This window comes from Lissotriton helveticus, chromosome 12, assembly GCF_964261635.1.
Source record: "Lissotriton helveticus chromosome 12, aLisHel1.1, whole genome shotgun sequence".
In the NCBI taxonomy this organism is placed as follows: domain Eukaryota; kingdom Metazoa; phylum Chordata; class Amphibia; order Caudata; family Salamandridae; genus Lissotriton; species Lissotriton helveticus.
The window spans coordinates 642,336,757-642,360,666 of record NC_136073.1 but is presented as its reverse complement, the minus strand read 5'-3'; positions in this window follow the sequence as shown (position 1 = coordinate 642,360,666).

Sequence of the window (23,910 nt, the reverse complement as noted above, 5' to 3'; positions counted from 1 at the left end):
CATTGACGGGAAAAGTCGTCCTGCTTGCCTTTACCTTCCATCTGGCGGGGCTGCTCACGTTCCCGTGGGGCACCCCGGCCTCTGCTGCATTCTCCTCCACCGAATTGTTTGACCGATGTTTCCTGTAAAGAACTAGGAGAACATTGATCAGGAACCTGAAATCTATCCGGAGACTTAATCCTCGCGCGGTCGCGCAAATCATATGTGCGCTCAGTAGACACAGGTATTGGTGATGCAGGACACGACCCATGTTTCTTTTGCTGCTTCCCCTGTTTTTTAGTTTTACAATTATGTTTAGGATAAACAGGATGGTCGTTTTTATTAGACTTAGCCGTCTGAGTTTGCGGTTGAGCTGCTGTTTTAGCAAAAGGTTTAACACCCAAACTATTGCGGCCAAAGGTCTTATAAGCCTACGCAATAATTTTCGGCAACTGCCGGGGTTTATCGGCATCGGGGCATTCCACAAAGCATTAGACACTTGAAAGTTAACCGCATCTCCCTTGACGTTAGCAAGGATGAGATCGAAAACTAGGTCAAACACTCCGACAAGTCGCATTCCCAAATTAACAGCCGCCTCCGGACCATGTTAATCTTGAACACGCTTGATCACGGAGGGCAGGACAGTCATAGACGGAGTGCCGAAGCACTTCACATAGACCACCGCAAATACTTTACCCTAGGTCTTACAATCTGTTACCTCTGGTACTAAGTCTTTCTACAAACTAATGGTCAGAATCCTGTGTTTCTCAACAGGAGTCGTATTAGGAAATAGTGCTTCCAGTTGGTCAAATTTCTCGGCAAGCCAAAAAGGCATCTAGTCCTTATCTAGGGGGCGCTTGCTCATAACCGAATTAACCATGACAGGACTAGTTTTAATCCCAGGTGGTCCAACTGGTTGCGCCGCAGCACCAGGTGCCCCAACCTGGATATTGGGGGAAACGTATTGCACTAAAGCTTTATGTACCCCGACGATAGAGGCATAGAGTAATCGTAACTCAGCTATAGGGACTGTCTGGTAACGCGGATGCGGTGTGAACCCAGCCAAGACTGGCCAAGTGGCCCCAGGAATAGACAAGGGACCTAACCGAACAACTGATACAGTGTGGGGAAGGGCGCCATCAAACCAAACATGATGCTGCCAAGCCGAAAGAGGAATCTCCTGTGTCCTATATGGTGCATAGGCCGCAGGCACCACTGTGGGAGCGTACTTATGGAATGTACCGTCATCTGCATTAGCAGCAGGAAACGTAACCCAAGAGTAGAAAAGCTCAAATGGGTATGCTGCATCAGCACTAACCACAAGGAGCACCGCCATACCATCAGCGGGTACCCCGTATTGGGTCAAATGAAGACACAGTGGTACTCGACTACGCTGAGCAATGTCAACGTCACCCATAAGGACACCGTACAGAAAAACAATCTAAATGAAATGTAGCAGAAACGGGTATTATTCAAAGTACGAACCTTTTTTTAAAATCTCAAGCTTGAATTAACCTATAAGCCATCCATATAGGTAGGTTAATTTGTTACTGCTGTCAACCGGAAACAGGAGTGAAGGTGTTGTGGACTGTTACAAGCACTACTCACGAGTCTCAAATATAAGACCAACCGTTAGGTGCGCCATGTTGCTGGGATTCTGTGTAGGCACAGAACTGTGCGCAGGAAACCAGGATCTCAGTGACTTGTGATGTACCAAAAAACTCACCTCAGTACCCAGAACCCCTAACCGACTAGCATAAGTGTCTCATTAGCCCTCCATACTACAGCGAAGCTACCAATGATTAGACAACCCAGAACATGCGACTTAGGGTGCTCTCTGGAATGGTGGGAATCAAGAACACTCTTTCGTTTTATATTCTCATACCAGTCCACAGCATGAGTAATCAGAGACACAGAAAAGTTTAAATGTTTATTTTAACAACGTGCTCTAAGATGCAGTATTTTGGCTAACATAAGCAGGCATATGATTAGAAATAATACGATCAGGATTGTTACAATTCCATAAAACACAAAGGGAAAAATCATATTATGATGATAGTAGAAACCGGTCTTATAGCGCCTTGTGAACCAACCTCCCCTGCTAGGAACTAAGTTTTATAATAATAGAAGGTCTCTTAGGCTTGAATGGGGAACCCTATACCTCCAAGATCAGCAGAGATGAATCACATCTCAGCATCAGCAAATCTCTCTCTGTCTGGAAAAGGTTTCTCTTCAAGTGCCCAAATCATGCATGCAGTGCAATATTAGAGGAACTAGAATTTCAGTTGGTTGCAGTTGTGTGCTTGTTGTGTCTAGAGCGGGGGCCGATCAACTTGAATAACAGCATACATTGTTATGGTGACCTTGAAGGCTTCTGCACGTAGTGTACAGACTAAGGTCGCGATGTAAGTCTAGGGATGTAAAAACAGACCGTTCTCATGCGAGGAAACCAAGCAGTCTAACTTACAACAACAGTTACATATAGTGTTGTGTGCAAAAGCTGCAAAGTGGCAAAATGGTGTTTAAACTTCTAATAAGCCTATGCTAATATAACCATGTGTGCAGGCAGGGCCCTGTCTTCACTACAGCATAGGGAGGATTAGGGCAACCGATTTCCTTGCAGGAAATTAGATACACCATTGCATCCCTTAGAAGGAGTAAAATCCCTGGTGCACATGGCCTCCCTCTTGAATTCTATGACTTCTTTGAGGGACTTTTGGCGCCTAAGCTGGGGAAGCTTTATAATGAAGCATTAGAACTCATGATTCTCCCTCTACAACCTGTGAGGCACTGGTCACTGCTGTCTTGAAACCTGGGAAATTTGATGCTGATTTGTCCGTATACTGCCCATCTCCATATTAAATGTTGACTATAAAATACCTGGCACGTTGTTAGCCACCAGGTTACTACCTCACATGCCTAGCTTTCACCATACCGACCAAAGTGGCATCAGCCTAGGTCATGGCATGTCACAAAATATACAGCGTATTTTTCTTAATATCAGAGGAGGACTCCGAGTGGTGGCAGGATGTGGCAGTATTGTCAGTTAACATGGAGAAAGCCTTCAATTCCCTAAGTAGGAGATACCTTCATGAAGTCTTAGACCACTATGATTTTAGGAGTATTTTCTATAGGTGTATTAAGATTCTTTACACCCTCCACTTTGCAATGGTATGTAACGCTGTGTTATATCAGAACACTATCTCATAAGCATGGCCAACAGACAGGGCTTTTACCCTCTTCTGTTTGTACTAGTGATAGTCATTTGCAGTGAGCCTCTATCATATTGGGGCAAACTGATGGATCCCACATGGTATCAAGCATGACATGGTCTCCCTTTATGCAGATGACCTGTTGTTGTATTTGAAGGAGGTGGAAATAATATTGCTGAAGTCATTAAAGATTGGCCTTTTTTGTCAGCCTTTATGGGCTGTAGGTGAATTGGGGAAAGGCTAGTGTTTTCCACTGAGACCTAGACTCCCCTCAATATGGGATGATTCCTCAGCTGTACTCTCATGGTGGGAGGCATCAATCTTCGAATACCTGGGTATAACGTTGCTCAGATATAAATTTACCTCAAAGGAATGAAAGAACAAGAAGCATCAGGCAAAACAGGAAGGAGTTGGTTAATTAAACACAGTGGCTGAAGGGGGCGTGGCCACGGAGGCAACCAAGATGGCTACCTCCGTTTGAAGCTCCGCTGGTCGGGCTTCCAAATATCCATCCTGCCATGACTTAACTCCCTTTTGAACCCAGCAAACTCATCCCATCCGTCTACAGTCCTCTTCTGCTGCCCTCCGGCACCCATTTTGGAGTTCTACGTGGATGTGAGGTGCGAGCACGGCGGAGGGGAGCGAGGGCCTCGTTACCTGCTCCCTTGGAGTTTCCATCTGCTGCGGCGCTCGCTCGCGGGGCTCTGTGCGCCCCCTCCCTCCTCCCGTCCCTTCCGAGACAGGACCGGCCTGGATCCCGGCCTCCGGGACCTGCTCTCGGCTCTCTGGCCTTCTGCGCAGTCCCGAGCCGGGGCCTAGAGTTGCGGTCCCCTCCGGTGGGCGGGGTGACCCGGGACGGGTGCTCTGTGTTCTGCGGTGAGGCATGGAGGCAGGTCCTGCGGGGGTAGGCGCCCTTCCTTGCCTTGTGGCGGCCCGCCAGTATCGTATTGCCTCCACCCCGGTCGCAACATCACCTCATACTCCTGCCCTATTACACACGCTACGGCTGCCAGCGTCCGGCCATATTGTGGCCTCTACTGCACGGCCCTGCTTCCCGGTCCTCCTGGGCCCCCCATCTCGGCCATCCTGTGGCTGGGGCTGACGACTGCCACACACTGGAGGAGGACTGGGTGGTGACCTGATACCCGACCTGCAGGGGCTATTATCTTCCTTCGCGACGCCATTTTAGGACACAAGACATTCATCTTGCAGGAGAACGCGGCCATCTTATCTCTCTCCTGGGTTCACGACAACGAGGCCTGGTGCTCTTGCCATCGCTTGTCCGGACTTGAGAGCCTTCACGTGCCTCTGTGTGGGACCTAACTGTTTCAACGCGAGCTTTCCTAGCGACTGCCGCACGCTGGGGGAGACTACAGTGATTGCCTGACAGCTGTCCTGGGGAGAACTATTGCCTACTGCCGCGACACCATTTTGGGTTTTGACTCACTCGCCCTGTAGGCGGGCACTGCCATCTGCCTCCGCTCCTGGGATCTTGGCGCTGCGACTCTGCTACCTCTCCATCGCTTGGCCGGATCTGCGATTTTTCACGCGCCTTGACGTTCGCCCTGCCTGCTTCATCACGAGCACTCCTGTTGCGCCAATTTGTCCTGCTGTGCTGATTCCGCGCATTCTACCTGCTGATTGACTGTGGCCTGGGTGCTCCTTCGCTGGGCATAGATACCTACCTTGAGAGTAAAGTCGCCCATCACTGCCGTTCTACCTCTCCGTCGCCGACCGTCACTTCCTGCTTTTCACCATGGGAAAGAGAGATCCTAACCAACGTAAGCTTAGCTTTGACAAAGCTTCCCTCCTCTCCACTGATGCCCCATCCGGCTCCTCCACGGGCGCTGTGGCCTCTACTGACCGAGACGACGCAGCTTCTTTGGTCACTGCCATGATGAGTGAGATGAAAGCCGGTTTCAAGTCGCTTGACTGTGGCTTCAACAGCCTTGAACAGAAGCTGGCTGACATGGGGTCTAAGGTGCAGGCCCACGACCGATGTTTGGATGTGGTGGAGTCCAGAGTTTCGGATATAGAGGATGACGCCTCCAAATCATTGAAGCGTCTAGAGCGAGTGAAGATCCTCAAACAGGTGGCCATCAAGAATGAGGATCTTGAGGGGCGTGGCTTGCAGCATGGCCGAGTAGGACGTACTCAGTGCCAGCTCCGGCAGGCCGACATGATCCGCCGTGCTTTCTTCACATCCAGTGCCCTTTACTTCCCCCAAAGCGGAGCCGGACGCCTGCTGGACCCCGACGGCAGCTTCTGATCCCCTCCATTGGCGGCAGCGGGGCAGGGAAACCACGGAGACTCCCGGAGACTCCGGACCCCAGGGCCAGGGCAAGATGGCGGTGCCCGCAATCCAGTGAGACGAGGATCGGAGGAAAACACTCCGGGCTGCCCGGGGGCACCGGGATGTCCCCCCCGCCGTCCCCCAGCTCCATCCGTGACCTGAGTGAGCCGGAGGGGAGCGGCGGGTGGCCCAGGTTGGGTGGCGGCGCTGAGTTGAGAGCGGATCCGGAGATCGAGAGCTGTCTCCCCCCTCCACGCCTCATCCTCCCCCGGTGTGGATTCCGTGCACTGTGAAGCGGTCGATGACCCCTGAAGTAAACTGAGGAGGGGGGGAGCGTGGCCTGTGGCTGGCCCTCCGCTACGGGAGATTGTGTGGAGCCCCGGGAGTGACCTGGTGACATTGGGAACTGTGAGGAGGCACTGCTGGCCCGCACCGGTTGCTTTCCAGCCCCTGCCATGCCCTGTGGGTGAGAGGCAGCGCTCCCTGGTTGAAGACCGAGGGTGAGAAGAGCCCAGAGAGTGCACTGCGAGCGGCGGCTGGACCGGGTGACCGTAGGCCCACCGCAATCTAGGAAGTGAGTGCTGGGAGAAGCAGGGAGGACACCCCTGGGCGCCACGCGCTCCCCGTGGCCCCATCAGTGGCTGATCCTGAAAGACTTGGGATGGTGGTGGCGAGAGGGGGCTGGCTCTGATATCCTGCAATGCGGAGGGAGAGACGTTGGGCTTGACGGCGGATAGCCGTGAGCCGCGCCGCCGCCTGCACCAACGGACTTACCTGAGGCGATCGAGAGGTCGCAAGATACATTAGCGCCTTGGTGGGGTCCCCCCGCGGCACTTGGCCTCTGAACTGCGACACGGCCTGACACGCTGCTGGGGCCTGGTGGTGATGCAGAGATCTGCCTCCCTGAGGGCGTCAGTTGGAGTCTATTATCCTGAAGACCGAAGCCTGCATCCGTCGCTGGCCAGCGCCCTGATGGGGGAAGCCGGTGAGGCCAGAGCTTGGACAGCAAGATGGAGAGCCGTAGTGGGCGTAGGACCGCTCCGGGGGCAGCAGACGCTGCCCTCCCCCCTCCTGCGCAGCAGAAGAACAAGGGCGCCATGGGCAAGAAGGATCCGGCCCCTAAAGCCCCGAAACAAGGCCCTATAGACAAGTTCGCGGTGGCGCCACACACCGGAGGTACAGAGGGAGCGGGCGCGGGCGCGGACACAGCCCTCCTAATGGCTGCAATACAGGCCTCGAGGGCGGACATCCAGGCATCCAGGGCGGCCTTGGAGGTGAAGATAGGAGAGGTGGGGGTGGAGGTCAACCTCCTACGCCAAGACTTCCGCAATCTCATGGAGAGGGTCACCACTGCGGAGACGTGGCTGGGCGAGGTGGAGGATGTCATACAGGCCCTGCGGAAAGATGTCAAGGAGTTGAAGGACTCCCACAGGCAGTTGCAGTGGAAGGTGGACAATGCAGAAAACAGAGCGAGACGTAATAACCTCCGCTTTGTAGGATTTAGAGAAGGGATTGAGGGATCCAATGTTGCGGACTTCCTACGCGCCTGGCTCCTTGAAACGCTCCCCCAGACAAACTTTTCAAATTGCTTCATCATCGAGAGGGCGCATAGGGCACTCATGGCTGAGCCCCTGGTGGGCAGACGACCGAGACCGATCATCGCGAGGTTCCTCAACTTTGCCGACAGAGATCTCATCCTTCGCGAAGCCAGGAAGCTGGGTGACATAAGGGTCGAGAACTCGCCGATAATGATCTTTCCCGAGTACAGCCAGGAGGTGCAGAAAATGAGACGGTCATTCGACGCGGTAAAGGCTAAACTCCGGGACTTGAAGATCCAATATATGCTCCTCTTCCCAGCCAAATTGAAAGTTATTTATAAGGACAAAACGCATTTCTTCACGCACCCGGGCGACGCATGGCAATAGCTGGAAGAGCGCCCACCCTTCCGGAGTCAAGAGGAGGCTGTGCGTAGTACGACACTGGAGGGCCCTTTGGCTGGCAGCCTCTGGGAGGTAGTGCAGCCACAGCGGAGACAACGGCAACGGAGATCAAGAAAGACGCAGCTGACACCGTACCCTTCGTTGAAAGGGTCCCTAGGGAGACAACAAGACCCTGGATCTCCGCAACTGGACGCTCAGGCGGTATCTCGATACCGGGCCTTAGCGGATGGAAACCGCACCGAGGTGATGTAATGGGAGGTGAAGATGAGGAGGACCAGTCACTCCACCCGCTGGTCATACCCATACAGGGGATGGAGAGTGAATCCGCGGCTGACAAGGTCCCCACTCAGGGGGAGGGTTAGGACTCGACCACCTTAGAAGGACACAAGCTGGATGGAGGAGATATCGGCCATGCCGCCTGGTGACACGCAAGTGGCTTACAGGCCTCCTATTCTATTCTATTTTATTTTATTGTTTTATGGTACTTTTTTGCTTATTCTAGTTTTTCTCCTTTCTTGTGCCAAACTACCGAACACTATTGTGGACTCTATGGACCATATCCTTTTGTTATTTGGTCATTGCGGGAGTGACACCTTGGGGTAGCTTGGCATAGGCGGGAGAACTCAGGGGGCGGGGGCGAAAGACCTTTTCCAGCCAATAAGTCCTGCCATAGGAGGGAGGAAGATGGTGGGACCGATGGGGGAGGACGGTCGGGTGGGGGGAGTTGGGAAAAGTTGGGGCAGTTCCTTGAGTCAATGCAGACGGGGGGGGAAGGGGAGGGAAGGGGGACGTAGGGGAAATGCATGTCATGTTAAGCACATAAGCACACGCCCAGGTTCTTCGGGAGACTCCGTCACACAGGAATCTGACCACACTAAGGCACGCTTCCACCAGGATGCCGGGTGATGCTGCAGGTATTCACAGGGACCGAAGGGGACTTAGCGTCCTGACGTGGAATGTCAATGGGTTAGGTAACAGGATTAAAAGGGGGTTGGTCAATTCTTACATTAAGAGAATGAGCCCCGACATAACACTACTCCAGGAAACGCATCTTAAGGGGACAAAATGTGCCTTCCTAGCTAGAGGGCAGTACAAGTTATTAGTGCATGCGGGATACACTACAGGATCGAGGGGAGTGGCCATAATTATGAAGAAGACGACACTGTTCTGCATACCTCAAACTTGGACGGACATTCAGGGAACGTACGTGGGGTGAAGGGGACCTGGAATAGGCGTGAGTACACCTTACTCTCAGTGTATGCCCCCCCGAAACTGCAGGCCAACACACACAAGAAGGTGATAGAAATACTCCTCGACACAGCAGACACAATACAGATTTTAGGCGGGGACTTTAATGATGTGATGGATTCGGGGCGGGACCGGACGGGGGCGAAGATCAGAGATCGGACTCAAACCCCCCCTATCGCGAATGGTTGCCACTATGGGACTCACAGATGTATGGCGGTGGTTACACGCAAACCAGCAGGCCTACTCCTTCTTTTCTGGCGCCCATAAAGTGTATTCGAGACTGGACTACATCTTTATGTCCAGGCAACAGCTGGCAGTAGATGATACGGTGGACTATCAGGCGAGGGGGATCTCCGATCATTCCCCACTCCTCGTGAGATTAGGGTTTGGGAAAAAAGGGACCACAGGGTCCTGGAGACTGACGGCGTGGGATTTACAAAACGTAAATGTAGTAAAGGGTCTAAGGGCGGACATGAAAGTCTATGTCGCTGAAAATGAAGGGACGGTCCAATCTAAAGTTATATTCTGGGAAGCCCTCAAAACGGTAATGCGAGACAGGATACAAAATAGACTAGCGGAGGAAAGGGGGAAACTCCTAGTGGATACAATGGCACTGGAAACTACCATTCTGGACCTGGAGATCGAATATCTGGTCTCGAAGCAACCGGGAACTCTCCGGAAACTGACAGATACGCAAAGACAGTATCAAGAATTGGTTACGGGGGGGCGTGGCCAGCAGCATGGCCGACTAGACGTGCCGGCACAGAGCTCCGGCCGAGCCAACTAAATATCCGACTTACCTGATCCCCCAAGACCCAGGAACGCCGCAGCAGCAGGGAGCTGAAGCCCGGGCACCTGATACGGTTCATTGCAGAGCTGCAACGAAGGCGATCCCTGCCGGGGCACCGGGTGAAACGGAGGCTCTGCTGCCTCAAGGAGAGCGAGATGGCGGCCCCGGTGCTCCGATAGAGAAAGGCGCTCATTGAGACCCGGCGGCCCCTCGCCACGCTGCCGCAGGCCCGGGGAGGCTCCGCTGGATGCTTGGCGGCCGGGCGGACGGCTGCATACCACCTCCGACGGACATTAGAGGCGGGATAGAAACGACCACCGACCGCCTTATCCAATATGGCGGCCGGCGTGGAGGCTCCGGGACTGTGACGGCGGGGTCCCCCACACTGCTACCGCGGCCGGAGGGAGTCTGTGACCTGCTGCGGGCCCAGGAGCGGAGCGGAAGGGGGGCCTGCACCGAGGTGAGGAGCTCAGTATCTGCCTGACGAGAAGACCGGGGTCGGCCCCTGAAGCGGCGCCCGCCTTCACCAACATGGCGGCCGCACGCTAACTGTGTGCTGCGGAGCGGCGCTTGACTCGCGGTCGGCCGCGAAGGCCTGCCGGGGGGGGAGGGGGCTGGTCCCTGCCGCCCTAGTGACCAGGTGGCCCGCTCTGGAACAGTAGAGACGGGGCGTCACCACGAGCCCTCCGTACACAGTGCCGCACTACTGCCCTTCTGAGTGGCGGCCCGGGACTGAGGCGGTGAGGAGCACAGGGAGTGTACGCGGGCCCCTGGCCCAGAGACTTTCAGGATATCAATTGGGGGCCACCCAAGGGCATTGCGTGTTCGAGGCACTACTTGACTCGGCCTCTGTTCCCGGCGCACGGCCGAGCCCAGCGATACCGCGGAGGGAGGCAGGGAGGCAGGTTCATCCCAGAAGCCCCTGGCCTCTTGACAACGCAGCTATGGGCAAGAATACACCGATACCCAAGACCAAGCGGCAGGGCCTAATAGATGATTTCGCGGCTCCGCGACCAGCGGTGGAGCAACGGCCCATGCAAGCAGGCGCACGCAATGACACGGACATGCTGATGGAGGCCATACGGGCGTCTAGAACGGACATCCAAGCTTCACGAGCGGCCTTGGAAACCAAAATCGGGGAGGTCGGGTCCGAGGTTATGCTGCTGCGCCAGGACTTTCGAAACTTGACCGACAGGGTCTCTGAGACCGAGACGAGGTTGACGGAAAATGAGAAGTCGGTCTCTGAGCTGAGGAAGGACATGGCAGAGCTCCAGGCCTCACACCGTCAACTCTTGTGGAAGGTGGATGATGCCGAAAACAGGTCAAGGCGGAATAACCTGCGATTCGTGGGCTTTAGAGAAGGGGTTGAGGAAAGGAGTATGGTCGCCTTCCTTCTCGACTGGCTCAAAAAGACCTTCCCTACGGCGCGGTTTTCCCCGTGTTTTCTCATAGAAAGGGCGCACAGGGCGCTCCTGGCCAAACCACCGGAGGGGGCGAGACCACGACCGGTCATAGCCCGGTTTCTGAACTTTGCCGATCGAGATCTGATATTGCGTGAAGCCAGGACACTGGGCGAGATCCGCTTTGAAAACACCACCATAATGATCTTCCCGGATTACAGCCAAGAAGTGTCTAAACAACGCCGCTCCTTTGACGCTGTAAAAGCAAAGCTGAGGTCCCTCAACATCCAGTATATGCTCCTCTTCCCGGCCAAGCTTAAGGTCATCTATCAGGACAAATCCATCTTCTTTGCACACCCAGACGACGCGTGGCAATGGCTGGAGGAGCGACCTATCCTGAATAGTAGGGAGGCGGCGGGCCGGGCAGTGCTAGACCGGTCACTACGGGACAAACCGCAATGGGAGAGGCCGAAGCCGCAACGACGGAGACTGCGGAAGACACAGCGCAAGACGCCGCAAACGCCATATAGGACAAGCGACCAGCAGGGCAGGAGGCGAGGCAGGTCCGCGTCACCGGGTACTGACTCTGTTGCAGGCTCGAGGTCTGGTAGCCTGCGAAATGGAATCCGTTCTGAAGAAGAAGTAATGGAGGAATCGGAGGGCCGGGCATCCGAAGGGGAGGAGGATGACGCCAGGAGTGATTCGCTGCACCCTCTGGCCAAAGAAATCCAGCAGTTGGAGCAAGACTCTACAGGTCGTGAGGGACAGATGGACACACAAGACTCACATTCGTGAACTATGCTGCACTGGGAAGGGGAAGAGATGACGGCTCGGCGAGGCAGAGCAAGCAAGTTGGCACCCCCCTAGTACTGTTCTTTGTGCTTTTAGCACTGATTGCGGTTTATTGAGGGTGGGATGTGTGGGAGGGCGACAGGCCTACTCCCATGGATAGTTGAGACCCGGATGGGGATGCAACTGGAAGGGGAGGGAGGTGGGGTGGGGGGAGCGGATTGGGGTTTTGCTACCATGTTACCCCACGTTGGGGTTGTTGAGAGTGTTGGGGAGGGAGGGGGGAAGTTTGTCAAACTACAGCAGCAACGAGTCCGGGAGAATTTTTTCCCCCGGTTGGGGTCTACAAAGGTTATGGGGGGGAGGGGGGAACCCGTTCAGGAACAGCAGAGACACGCCAGCCCACAGTTGATGACATCCCTAAGTCACGGTCCCACCCAGGGAAGGTTCAGAGCAACACAATGGCAAGTACACTAGACGCTACACCCACGGGTGACACAGGGTTCACGGTGCTAAGCTGGAATGTGAACGGCCTGGGGTCGAAAATTAAAAGAGGTTTAGTTAATGCGTACCTCAGACGACTGACACCAGACGTCATCCTACTCCAGGAAACGCACCTTAGAGGGAACCAGTGCGCATTTATTGCGCGGGGAAGATATACTGTCCTGGCACATGCGGGATACACGGCAGACTCCAGGGGGGTGGCGATCCTTATAAAAAAATCGGCGCCGTTCACGATTACACGCACTTGGCTAGACCCTCAGGGCACATATGCGGGTGTCCAGGGGTTGTGGAAAAGACGTAGGTTCACGATAATATCAGTGTACGCTCCTCCCAAGCTACAGGCTCCCACACTGAAGGCGGTTGCTAATATCCTACTGGACACGGCTGACACAACTCAAGTAATGGGGGGGGACTTTAATGATGTCATGTGCACCACACAAGATAGGTCGGGGACTTCACACCCACTGGGATCCACAACTGCCCTAGCCCGGCAGATGAATACCCTCGGCCTCACCGACGTATGGCGTTGGCTCCATCCAACACAAGTAGCCTATTCCTTTTACTCCGGGGCACACAAGGTCTTCTCCAGGTTGGATTATGTTTTTATGTCTAGGCAGGATATCACGGTTGGAGACCTGGCAGAGTACAAGGCGCGGGGGATCTCCGACCACTCCCCCCTATTAGTGCAGGTGGGACGAGACAGAGGGGTGAGGCAGTCACAATGGCGATTAGCGGCATGGGACATCCAAACCCCGGAAATACTTAAGGGCGTGCGTGCAGACATACGGGTGTACATGGCCGAAAATGAGGGTTCGGTGGACTCTGGTGTTACCCTCTGGGAGGCTATGAAACCAGTCCTGAGAGACCGCATTCAAGCTAGGCTGGGAGAAGCTAGGAGGTCGCGCCAGGGTCAGGTAGAGAGTGAAGAGGTCTCCATTTTAAATTTAGAAACGGAGTATCACCAACAGAAGGGAGAGGCCCGCCTCAGGAAATTGATTGACGCACAGAGACGTTACAGGGAATTAGTCACGGATGAGGCGCGCACTCAGGCACTGGCGACGTTGCATCGACTGTATGATGTCGGTGACAAGTCGGGCAAACTTTTAGCCTGGCTGAGTAGGAGGGAAACTGCGGCGAGATGGGTGGATATGATCTCGTTACCGGGGAACAGGCAGGTTAACACGGATAGGGACATAGCCGAGGCCTTCGCGACCTATTACGAGGACTTCTACAGAGCTAGGGACCTGGGCGACTGTGAGGACGCCCATCGCTACTTAAGTGGTATGAAGTTGCCGACGTTATCCGCGGAGGCTACTGCAGCCCTGGAGGCGGATCTGACGCTGGACGAAATCTCTGAAGCTGTGACGGCGTTGAAACCGGGGAAGACTCCCGGGCCCAATGGCTTCCCGGCAGAATTTTTTAAACGTACGGCGGATCTGTTGCAACGACACGTGAAGAACCTCTTCACGGACGCATACCATGCAGGGAGTTTTCCTCCGGACCTGGTCTTGGCCACTATTATCCCAATCTACAAAGAGGGCAAACCCAAAAACGACTGCTCCTCCTACCGCCCAATCTCCCTCCTAAATACGGAGACAAAAGTACTGGCCACTATCCTGGCTCGACGGTTGCGACAGGTAATCACGGAGTTGGTGCATATGGACCAGTCCGGTTTCCTTCCGGATAGGGCGACCAAATTGAATCTCCGTCGCACTCACAACTGGCTACAGGAGGTCCGTGAGAGAAGTGAACCCCACTGGTTCCTCTCATTGGACGCGGAGAAGGCATTTGATGCAGTCCACTGGCCCTTTCTGATGGAGACCCTCCGACGTTTTGGGATTGGTCCCAAATACATGCAGTGGGTCCGGCTCCTGTACTCCAACCCGAAGGCGAGAGTGCGGATCAATGGAAGGTTGTCCCGTGAGTTCCCCATTGGTAGGGGTACGCGCCAGGGCTGCCCATTATCCCCCCTCCTGTTTACCCTTACGATTGAGATTTTAGCGACACGGATTAGACAGAATCAGGATATCGGAGGTTTTAGGTGGGATACTATTGACGGCACACAGGAAAAAATATCTTTGTATGCCGACGACGTACTATTGTTCGTGACCGACCCAAGCAGGACAATTCCAGCACTGTTCGGGGAGCTAGGCGAATTCGGGGCGAGGGCGGGACACACGATCAATTGGCACAAATCGGTCCTTTATGACCCACAAGGCAAGGAGCGTCATGAGTGCCTTCCGAGACAGCTTATTCATACGACAGACGGCTTCCAATACCTGGGCGTATATATAACGCTAGATAGGACACGCTCCTACACTGCAAACGTGGCTAGGATAATGGTAGAAGCAAGGTCAGAAATGGACAGATGGAGGCAACTCCCGCTCACCCTATTGGGCCGTGCCGCACTATATAAAATGGTCCTACTACCCAAGTTTCTCTATGCACTCCAGAATGAGTATTATCCCCTGCCATTGGCGACTCTGACTAAAATTCATGCGGACCTGCGCGCCTTCCTGTGGCTGGGAAAACAACCTCGGGTGGCCCTCACCACGTTGCAGCGCCACCAATATAGCGGGGGTATCTCGCTTCCCAACCTGGAGGCGTATTATTGGGCGGAACACCTCGCCCCGATCAACGAGTGGCTCCATGCGGCGGCCGATCACCCCACCTATGCGCTGGAAAGGTCTCAATGGTCACGCAAATCTATATTGCATTACCTCTATGGGGAAGCGGTAGGCCTGCACTTCCTTCCCGCCACTAAGATAACGTTGACAGCGTGGCGTAGGGCAACGAAAAGAATGGGTTGGGACAAGAGGATCACTCGTCAGACACCACTGTGGTACTGCAAGTGGCTAGGAGAACTGAATAAACTGAAAGGTTTTAGGAGGTGGGATGACATAGGCATCTCCACGGTAGGGGACGTGATTGCAAAAGGGGAATTAAAGACCTTTCCGGCACTCAGAGCAGAATTTGGCCTACACAACACTCAGTACTACAAATATTTACAACTGAAACATGCCTGGAGCGCACAAAACATTGTACTGGCAGATCTCCCAGAGTACGCACCACTGGAGGGTAGACTGCTGCAGGAACAGATACAGGGTGGGGCGATATCCCTGACGTATAAGACTCTAACCAACAATATGCTGGGTGACCTGCAAGCCCTGCGAGATAGATGGGAGGCGGATATGGGGGACATGGAGGATCTAGACTGGGAACTCGCCCTCATGCACCCCCGTGAGGTAGCTATTAAGTCCAGACTCCGCCTCATACAATTTAAAATACTGCACAGATCTTACTTTGACAGGGTACGACTCTTTAAAATGGGTAGGATACCAGACACAACATGCCTTAGATGCCATCGACACACAGGTGATTTCTTCCATACACTGTGGGGGTGTGATATAATTCAAGAATACTGGGAGGAGGTGTTCCGGGAACTGGAGGATGTATTGGAGGTGGCCTTACCACGTGACCCTAGACTGGCATTGTTGGGTACGATCTCAGATGTAGACCTGCCCCGCCCCTTGACTATCTTTCTGGTACTGGCCTTAGTAGTGGCAAAAAGAGACATCGCAAGATGCTGGGGAGCGCCCGAAAAACCGAACATGGAAGAATGGCGGAGGGGGTTGGATCTGTACATGGCGGCGGAGAGAGTTACTTATCGTGCACGGGGCTGCCCCAAAAAATTCAGGAAAATATGGGCTAAATGGAGACAATTCCATGGGCTAGATTGAGACCCTGTGGACTAGTAAAATGTGGGAGGGGAACACCTGGATGAGATGGTGTGCACAGTGGGGACTCCTGAGTGTTATGTGACTACATTAATACCTGTTCTTGTGTGCGTGATTGTCGGATGAGACACGTCGAGAGAGGGTGGGGACCAAGGGGTGGGGGGGGTGTGGAGGGTTGGCGGGCGGCTGTTCCGGGGATTCTGTTGGGTTTTGGTTTACTTGTTCTTACTCTTGCTAGTTTGAATACGGAGCTATTACTGCAGGGTATGATATGATGTAACTACTGAGAAAAGTTGCGTTCCTGGCGGATAGGGCGGAATGTTGACACCCTACCGTCTGTCTACCTTTTTCCTTAGCGGTGATACTACTGATGCAACAATAAAAAGAATTTTAAAAAAAAAAAAATAAAAAAAAAAAAAAAAGAATTGGTTACGGGGGAAGCCAAAACCCAGGCATTAGCCACACCACACAGGCTGTATGATGTGGGGGATAAGTCGGGCAAACTACTGGCATGGCTTAGTAAGAAGCAGCGTGCGGCACGATGGGTGGAGCACATCAGAGACCCTATGGGAGCGTCGATGAGGACGGATGCTGCCATTGCTAAAGCATTTGCAGCACATTATGAGAGCTTTTACCGGGCTAGGTACTTAGGAACCTCTGAGGAGGTGCTACAATATATGGACGCGATTGACTTACCGACCCTGCCTCCTGACGCCCAACAGGGCCTAGAGGCGGACATCACCCGGGACGACGTCACTGAAGCTTAGACTCGGCTTAGACCGGGTAGGACTCCGGGTCCGAACAGGTTCCCGGACTAATTTTTTAAACGCACGGCGGACCTCCTGACACGTCATCTGACGGGACTATTCCAAGAGGCACTCCAAGAGGGGAAACTCCCCCCAGACTTGCGTATGGCGATAATTGTCCCAATCCATAAGGAAGGGAAGCCACACGAGGATTGTGCGTCGTACCGCCCCATCTCGCTGCTGAATATAGAGACAAAACGCCTGGCAACCATCCTCGCATTGCGCCTCCGTACGGTGATCTCGGACCAGATACATTTGGATCAGTTGGGGTTTCTCCCGAGTAGGGCCACAAGATTAAACCTCCGGCGCACCCATAATAGGTTGCAAGAAGTAAGTGACAGGGAGGCTCCACACTGGTTTCTTTCCCTTGACGCAGAGAAGGCTTTCGATGCGGTCCATTGGCCATTCCTCGAGGGAGTCCTGCAGAAGTTTGGCTTCGGGCCGAAATTCTGTAACTGGGTCCGATTGCTTTATACTAATCCCAGAGTGAAAGTGAGAGTGAATGGGGCTACGTCAAGAGACTTCCCAGTCCAAAGGGTGACCCGACAGGGCTGCCCGTTGTCCCACCTCCTCTTTGCACTCACGATAGAGGCACTAGCTGCTAAGATAAGACAGAATGTGGCCATCAGGGGGTTTAGGCGGAGTGAGCTGGACTCCGCGGAGAAAAAATATCGCTTTACGCAGATGACATTCTCCTCTACGTTACACGGCCGGAAACCACGATCCTGGAGATCTTTCGGGAACTAGAGTGTTATGGTAGGCAAGCAGGTTACCAGGTGAATTGGCACAAGTCAGTCCTCTATGATCCTAAGGGACGGGGGAGTTGGCCGGACCTCCCGGGATGGTTACTGACGACAGGGGAGGGGTTTAAATACCTCGGAGTTTATGTCACCCTAGATCGCGCGCAATCCTACCGACGCAATGTAGAACGAATACTCCTGAACTTCGTGGAAGACGCAGCCCGATGGAGGCAGCTCCCTCTCACCCTCCTATGCCGGGCGGCTATGTTCAAGATGATCACGTTGCCCAAATTCCTATATGCCCTGCAGAACGAGTACTATCCCCTCCCGGATGCCGTTTTTAGGAAAATACATGCGGAACTTCGGTCCTTCCTGTGGCTGGGTAAACACCCCAGGGTGGCATTGACCACACTCCAGCACCACCAATACAGTGGGGGGATTTCACTCCCGAATCTTGAAGCATACTATTGGGCGGAACACATAGTCCCGATCAACGACTGGCTGCATGCGCCAGCGGACCACCCCACCTACGCTCTTGAGAAATATAAACTTTCACCTAAGCCACTGCTGTACTACTTATATGGGGGCGCTCGACGACCACAGCTTCCCCCCGCTACGAGCGTTACTTTACAACTGTGGAACAAAGCAATGAGCCGTACGGGCTGGGGAAAGAAGCCAACATGACAGACGCCGATATGGCACTGCGGGTGGCTCACAGAACTGAACAAATTGAAAGGGTTCCAGAGGTGGGACGACATTGGTATTTCCACCTTGGGAGACATAGTGGCAAGAGGGGACTTGAAAACGTTTGCGGCTCTGAGGTCGGAGTTCGGACTCCACCGCACGCAGTTCTTCGAGTATGCTCAATTAAAACACGCCTGGCGAGCGGAAAAGATACAGCTGACTGATCTACAGGAATACGCACCTTTGGAGGGTAGACTGTTGCAGGAACAGATTCTGGAAAAAGCGGTGTCACTTACGTATAGAACTCTCATGAACAATATGTTGGGAGACCTGGAGAAACTTAGAAAACAGTGGGAAAGTGAGGTGGGAGCCATGGAAGATATAGATTGGGAGATGGTCCTAATGCACCCCAGGGAGGTGGCCATTAAATCCCAATTGCGCCTTATTCAGTTTAATTTCATGCATAGGACGTATTATGACAGAGTCAGGCTTCACAAAATGGGACGGACGGAGGACGCTAGGTGCCTCAGGTGAACGAACACGGGAGGAGACTTCTACCACATTGTATGGGCATGCCCAATAATCCGAGAGTACTGGAGAATTATTTTCGCAGAGCTAGGAGAGATTTTAGAGACCCCTATTGTCCTAGACCCCAAACTGGCCCTTCTGGGCATGACTAATGATGTAGACCTGGCGCGTCCCCTCCTTACCTTCTTGGTGCTCCCGTTGGTGGTGGCCAAGAGGGACATAGCAAAACACTAGGGTGCGCCCGAGTCACCGGGGGTGGAGGAGTGGAGGAGAGGGCTGGATCTTTACATGGCCGCTGAAAGGGTCACCTACAAGGCGAGGGGCTGCCCGAAGAAGTTCTATAAGGTGTGGGGCAAATGGAGAAATTATCATGGGATGGATACTGGGCTATGAGGTCTTTTTATTACACAAGGACCCAAGTCTATGGCTACACCAACCTGGGTGCTATCGGAGACCGACTACAAAGGACTACTGTATAATTTCACAGTGAACATTGGTCTATGTTGAAGTGGAACGAGTTGGAGATGTGTGGGGGGAGGGCAGAATGTGGGAGGGGAGAAGAGGTGCGTTGATGATGACTTGCTGTACTGTTGAGTTCAATTAAAATGCTAATAAAAATGTTTAAAAAAAAAAGAATGAGGATCTTGAAGCACGTAGCCGACACAACAACATTCGCCTCCTTGGTGTGGCAGAGATGACCTCAACTGGGCGCATGGATACCTTCGTGGAAAAGATACTCATTGAACTCTTGGGCAGAGAAGGGTTCAAGCAGGGGTTTGTGGTGGAGGGGACCCACAGATCGCTAGGTCCCCGTCCTCGCCCTGGCCAACCTCCACGTCACATCATTGCAAGACTCATGAACTTCCACAATCGCGATGCTGCTATGCGTGCAGCACGCGAGATGGGTGAGGTCAAGTGGCAGGGCAGTACTTTGTCTTTCTTCCCAGATTTCACCTTTTTGGTACGGGAGGCTCGTCGTAAGTACAATGGCATCAAGGCCACCTTGAAAACCTGGGTCTTAAATATGGAATGCTTTACCCAGCCCGACTAAAGGTGGACGTTGCCGGCAGGTTCCACATTTTTGACACCCCCACGGAGGCACAGGAGTTCTGCCAGGCCTACCGGAAAAACGGTTTGAGCGTGGCTGTCGCTCCTGGTTCGCTCTCTCCTGCGCAGGGCGACTCCCAGGGCAGCGTTGAACTCTTCACGGATCTGGGGGCTGGTTGCTGAGACACTACTTCACATCCTTTTAATTTTGCTGGGTTCCATGTTATTGTTCATCTCTTCTGCTCATTCGTGACTGGTTCATATGGGTCTGCCCGATCGTCGTGGCGTTACTGCCCCCGATGGCGGATGCCTTTGACCTCTTGATCTTTGTGCTTTTATGTAAAATTGTTTATTGTTTCCCTATTTGGCAGTTTTTCCGCACATTACGATATTGCGCTAAATTGGTATTGTGGGTTTGCCTCTAGGGGGTTGACAAGAGGCCTCGGCAGGATTATGTTTTGGGTTTTTTATTTATGATGGTTGCATTGTTTATTGTGCTTTCAGGTTGAGATGGAGTGGCTTGCAACTCCGTTTATTGTTGATATTGATTCTTCCATGGCCAAGTTAGGCCTTCAGCCTGGGTCTTCCGGGCTTTCACTGATGTCCTGGAACGTTCGGGGGCTGAACAATACCAAAAAACGCAAACAGGTTTTTAATTACATCACTAGACATAACGCTGATATTGCGTTTCTATAGGAGACACACTTGGCATCTTCTGATTCCCATCAGGTCGCTAGAAGCTGGGGCTCCCACAGGATTTTTTCTAATTATAGTAGATATTCCAGGGGAGTAGCCATACTTATACACAAGCGAGGACCGTTTGCTAAGTCCAACACTGTGACTGACGAAGACGGTCGTTATTTGATTGTCACTGGTACTCTTATGGGACATAAGCTCACATTGGTCGGGATCTATGGCCCCAAACGTCGACTCCCCTTCTTTTTTCCAAGACCTGCAGGTGCGCCTTCTCACACTCGAGCCCGGACTGTTGATTGTAGGGGGGGACTTTAATTTATTGATGAATCCCTCTCGAGACAGTACCTCCTCATCCTCCGACACTAAGACTAGATCACGCCCGGTTCTTCTTGACATACGCGCACACTTCTCATTAATTGACATCGAAGAGAGGCTACACCCGCACCTCCCTGACTTTACACACCACTCAGGGTTCCATAATACCTGGACTAGAATAGACTACTGGCTCCTCTCTCCTGGAGTGGCCAGTTGGGTGGAAAAGCTCCTCACACTCCCTCGCACACTCTCAGACCACTCGCCAATAGTCCTTAAATTAAAGGTTCGACCTCAACACTGGGTCGGTGGATTCCTGGGCGACTCTATGGGAGGGGTTCAAGGCGTACATTCGTGGAGTTTGCATAGCTAAACATGTTGGGGTTTTGAAGGACATTCACTCCACACTGTCCCGTGTTAAAAAGGACATTGCCGCTTTAGACAGGGAACTGCTATCGTCCCCCTCCAGGGAGAAGGAAGCCAAACGATTGTCATTAATGATGGAATTCAGGGAGGAGGCTAACAGGGAACTGAAATTCCTTACTAAACAACACACAGCGCGTCAATATGGTGAAGGCGACAGGCCCGGCAGATTACTGGCTCAGCTACTTCGTCCCCCTCATAATTCATCTTACATCACAGAAATCGAGGATCCCCAGGGTACTTTACTTCATTCCACGCCATATATTTGTAACACCTTCCTGTCCTATTACAAAATATTATACACGTCCACACTGACGGGCGACTTGAGAGATCAGGGTGACTATCTCAATGAGATCGCTATGGTCTATCTAGAAAAACATATGCAAGAATTTTTAGCTGGCCCATTACTCAGGATAGCATAGTTGAAGCTATTGATGCGTTAAGAGGTACCTTATCGCCCGGATTAGATGGCTTCTCTGCCGAGTTTTACAAGGCCTATAAAGAGGCCTTAGTCCCGCGATTAGTCGAAGTATATGCTGAGGAATTTGAGACGGGTCATCTGCCCCCACGTTTAGAGAGGCGGTCATCATTCTCCTTCCCTAGCCGGGCAGAGACTCCAAATTATGCAGCTCGTACAGGCCTCTATCTTTACTAAATCTTGACTATAAGTTTCTGGCTAAAGTTATAGCTATCCGGCTTTCACTGCTGATGGAGTCTATTATTTCTCCGGCACAGTCTGGGTTTGTGCCACACCGCTCAACTTCGCTGAACTTGAGGACCCTGTTTGCTGTTTTACACCGAATAGACTCCTCCATGCCAGCTGCTGCGATCCTTCTCGACGCTGAGAAAGCGTTTGACTCTTTGGAGTGGCCCTTTTTTCTGTCCATCATGAGATGTATGGGCATACCAGAATGCTTCGTCTCCACGGTAGCGCTATTATATACTGCGCCTACGGCTAGGATACGCCTTAATGGCACTATAACCGAGCCATTCTCCTTGTCGCGCGGCACACATCAGGGATACCCCTCATCCCCACTACTTTTCATCCTGGCCATGGATTCTCTGGTCCGTCATTTTCAAGAAAAACATCTACACCAGGGGCTCCAGTTCCGTACTGGTCCTCTCCTGATCTCATTGTATGCGGACGATACGATTTTGTATGTCAGGATGCCCCACATTAATCTTGAACCCTTTATTGTGGAAATAACCCGCTTTGGCACATTCTCCGGCCTTCGCATCAACTGGCACAAATCAGTGAGCTTCCCGCTCACCCCCTGCACTTCCGTTTGGAACTGCCCCTTCCCCCTTGAGTGGAGCAACGACTCCGTCAAATATTTGGGTGTTCATATTTATCTGTCCACCGCAGCCATGATTAAATTAAATTATGGTGGTGGGGTTAGTTTGCTGGAGAGTCAGGTTGAGAGATGGATTTGCCTTCCCTTATCCATGGCAGGACGTATCGCCATAATTAAAATGATTGTCCTCCCTAGTTTTTTTATATCTTTTTAGTAACATCCCGATACCTCTCACCAAAGTCTTTTTTCCCAATTTCGCACTTTGTTGTTGCGCTTGGTTTGGGGTGACAAAAATCCACGTGTCACCTGGCGTGTCATGACTCTTCCATATGAAAGAGGTGGATTCGGCGTCCCCGATTTTTATCTTTCTTTTTTAATCGCACAATGTTCCTACGCGTACCCTTGGTTCCACCCAGATGCTCGTATTCTGTACTTGAAACCTGAAGCTGATTTGGTCCTTTCCGGACTCCTCTCTAATGTGCTTTCTATGGGCTTCCCTTGTGACCCGCAAGACATACAGACTGTTTTGTCTACTTGCTGGGCCTGGGACAGATTGCGTGGACTTATTGGTCTTGACCAGTTGTATTCACCTGCCCTTCCTTTGCCCAACGCCTCTTGGTTCCGATCACCGGGGATTTGTTTGTCAAAAACACATTGGCCAAATTCTGCATACACCCTATTGGTGATCTCTTTCCTGGGGGTGACGCCTTTTCCATATCGGAGGACCCCCCGCTTCACTGAACGATCATTTATGGACTCCTTTGTTTTGACTAGGTTGCGATCCATGTTGCGAGCTTCGTACCCTACATTTCCATTGGCTCCTGACCCGGCTGCCCCACTTATGCTTCTCATCCAGCACCCATCGGGGCACACTTGGTGTTCAAACTATACAAATGATGCTGTCTCTCAATCCCCGTTTCGGACGCTAAAGTTCTTACCGCATGGGAGGAGTATCTGGGGAAACCCATCTCAGACATACAATGGGAACAGTGCTGCAGAGCCACGAAAGAAGTCTCCCTGAACAGCAGGCACAAAGTCATCCATTTTAAATTTCTCCGTAGGCTGTATCACACCCAAACACGTTCACACAGAATAGACCCTAGTCGCCCACACCACTGCCCCAAGTGAAAGGCCCCCTTTGCCGATTTTGCCCACCTCTCATGGACCTGTCCTCTTCTTCTTGATTATTGGTCCCAGGTACACTGCACGCTCAGTGACATTTTAGGCATGAACCTGGTCCCCACTCCAGAAATTGCGTTGCTGGGCTATGTTTCCAATTTCCCACGCGCTGTTAGAAAACTTGCTGCGCAGGGGTTCTTATTGGCGAAAAGGGAAGTCGCATTACTATGGTGTGATAGGCGTCCTCCGAGATTGAAATCGTGGCTTGGGAGCATGGCTATTTGCAATACTAATTGTGTGGAGTACTCTACACAGGTCCCCAGTGCGTCCCGACCTGTTGACATTTGGGGGCCGTATCGATCATATAT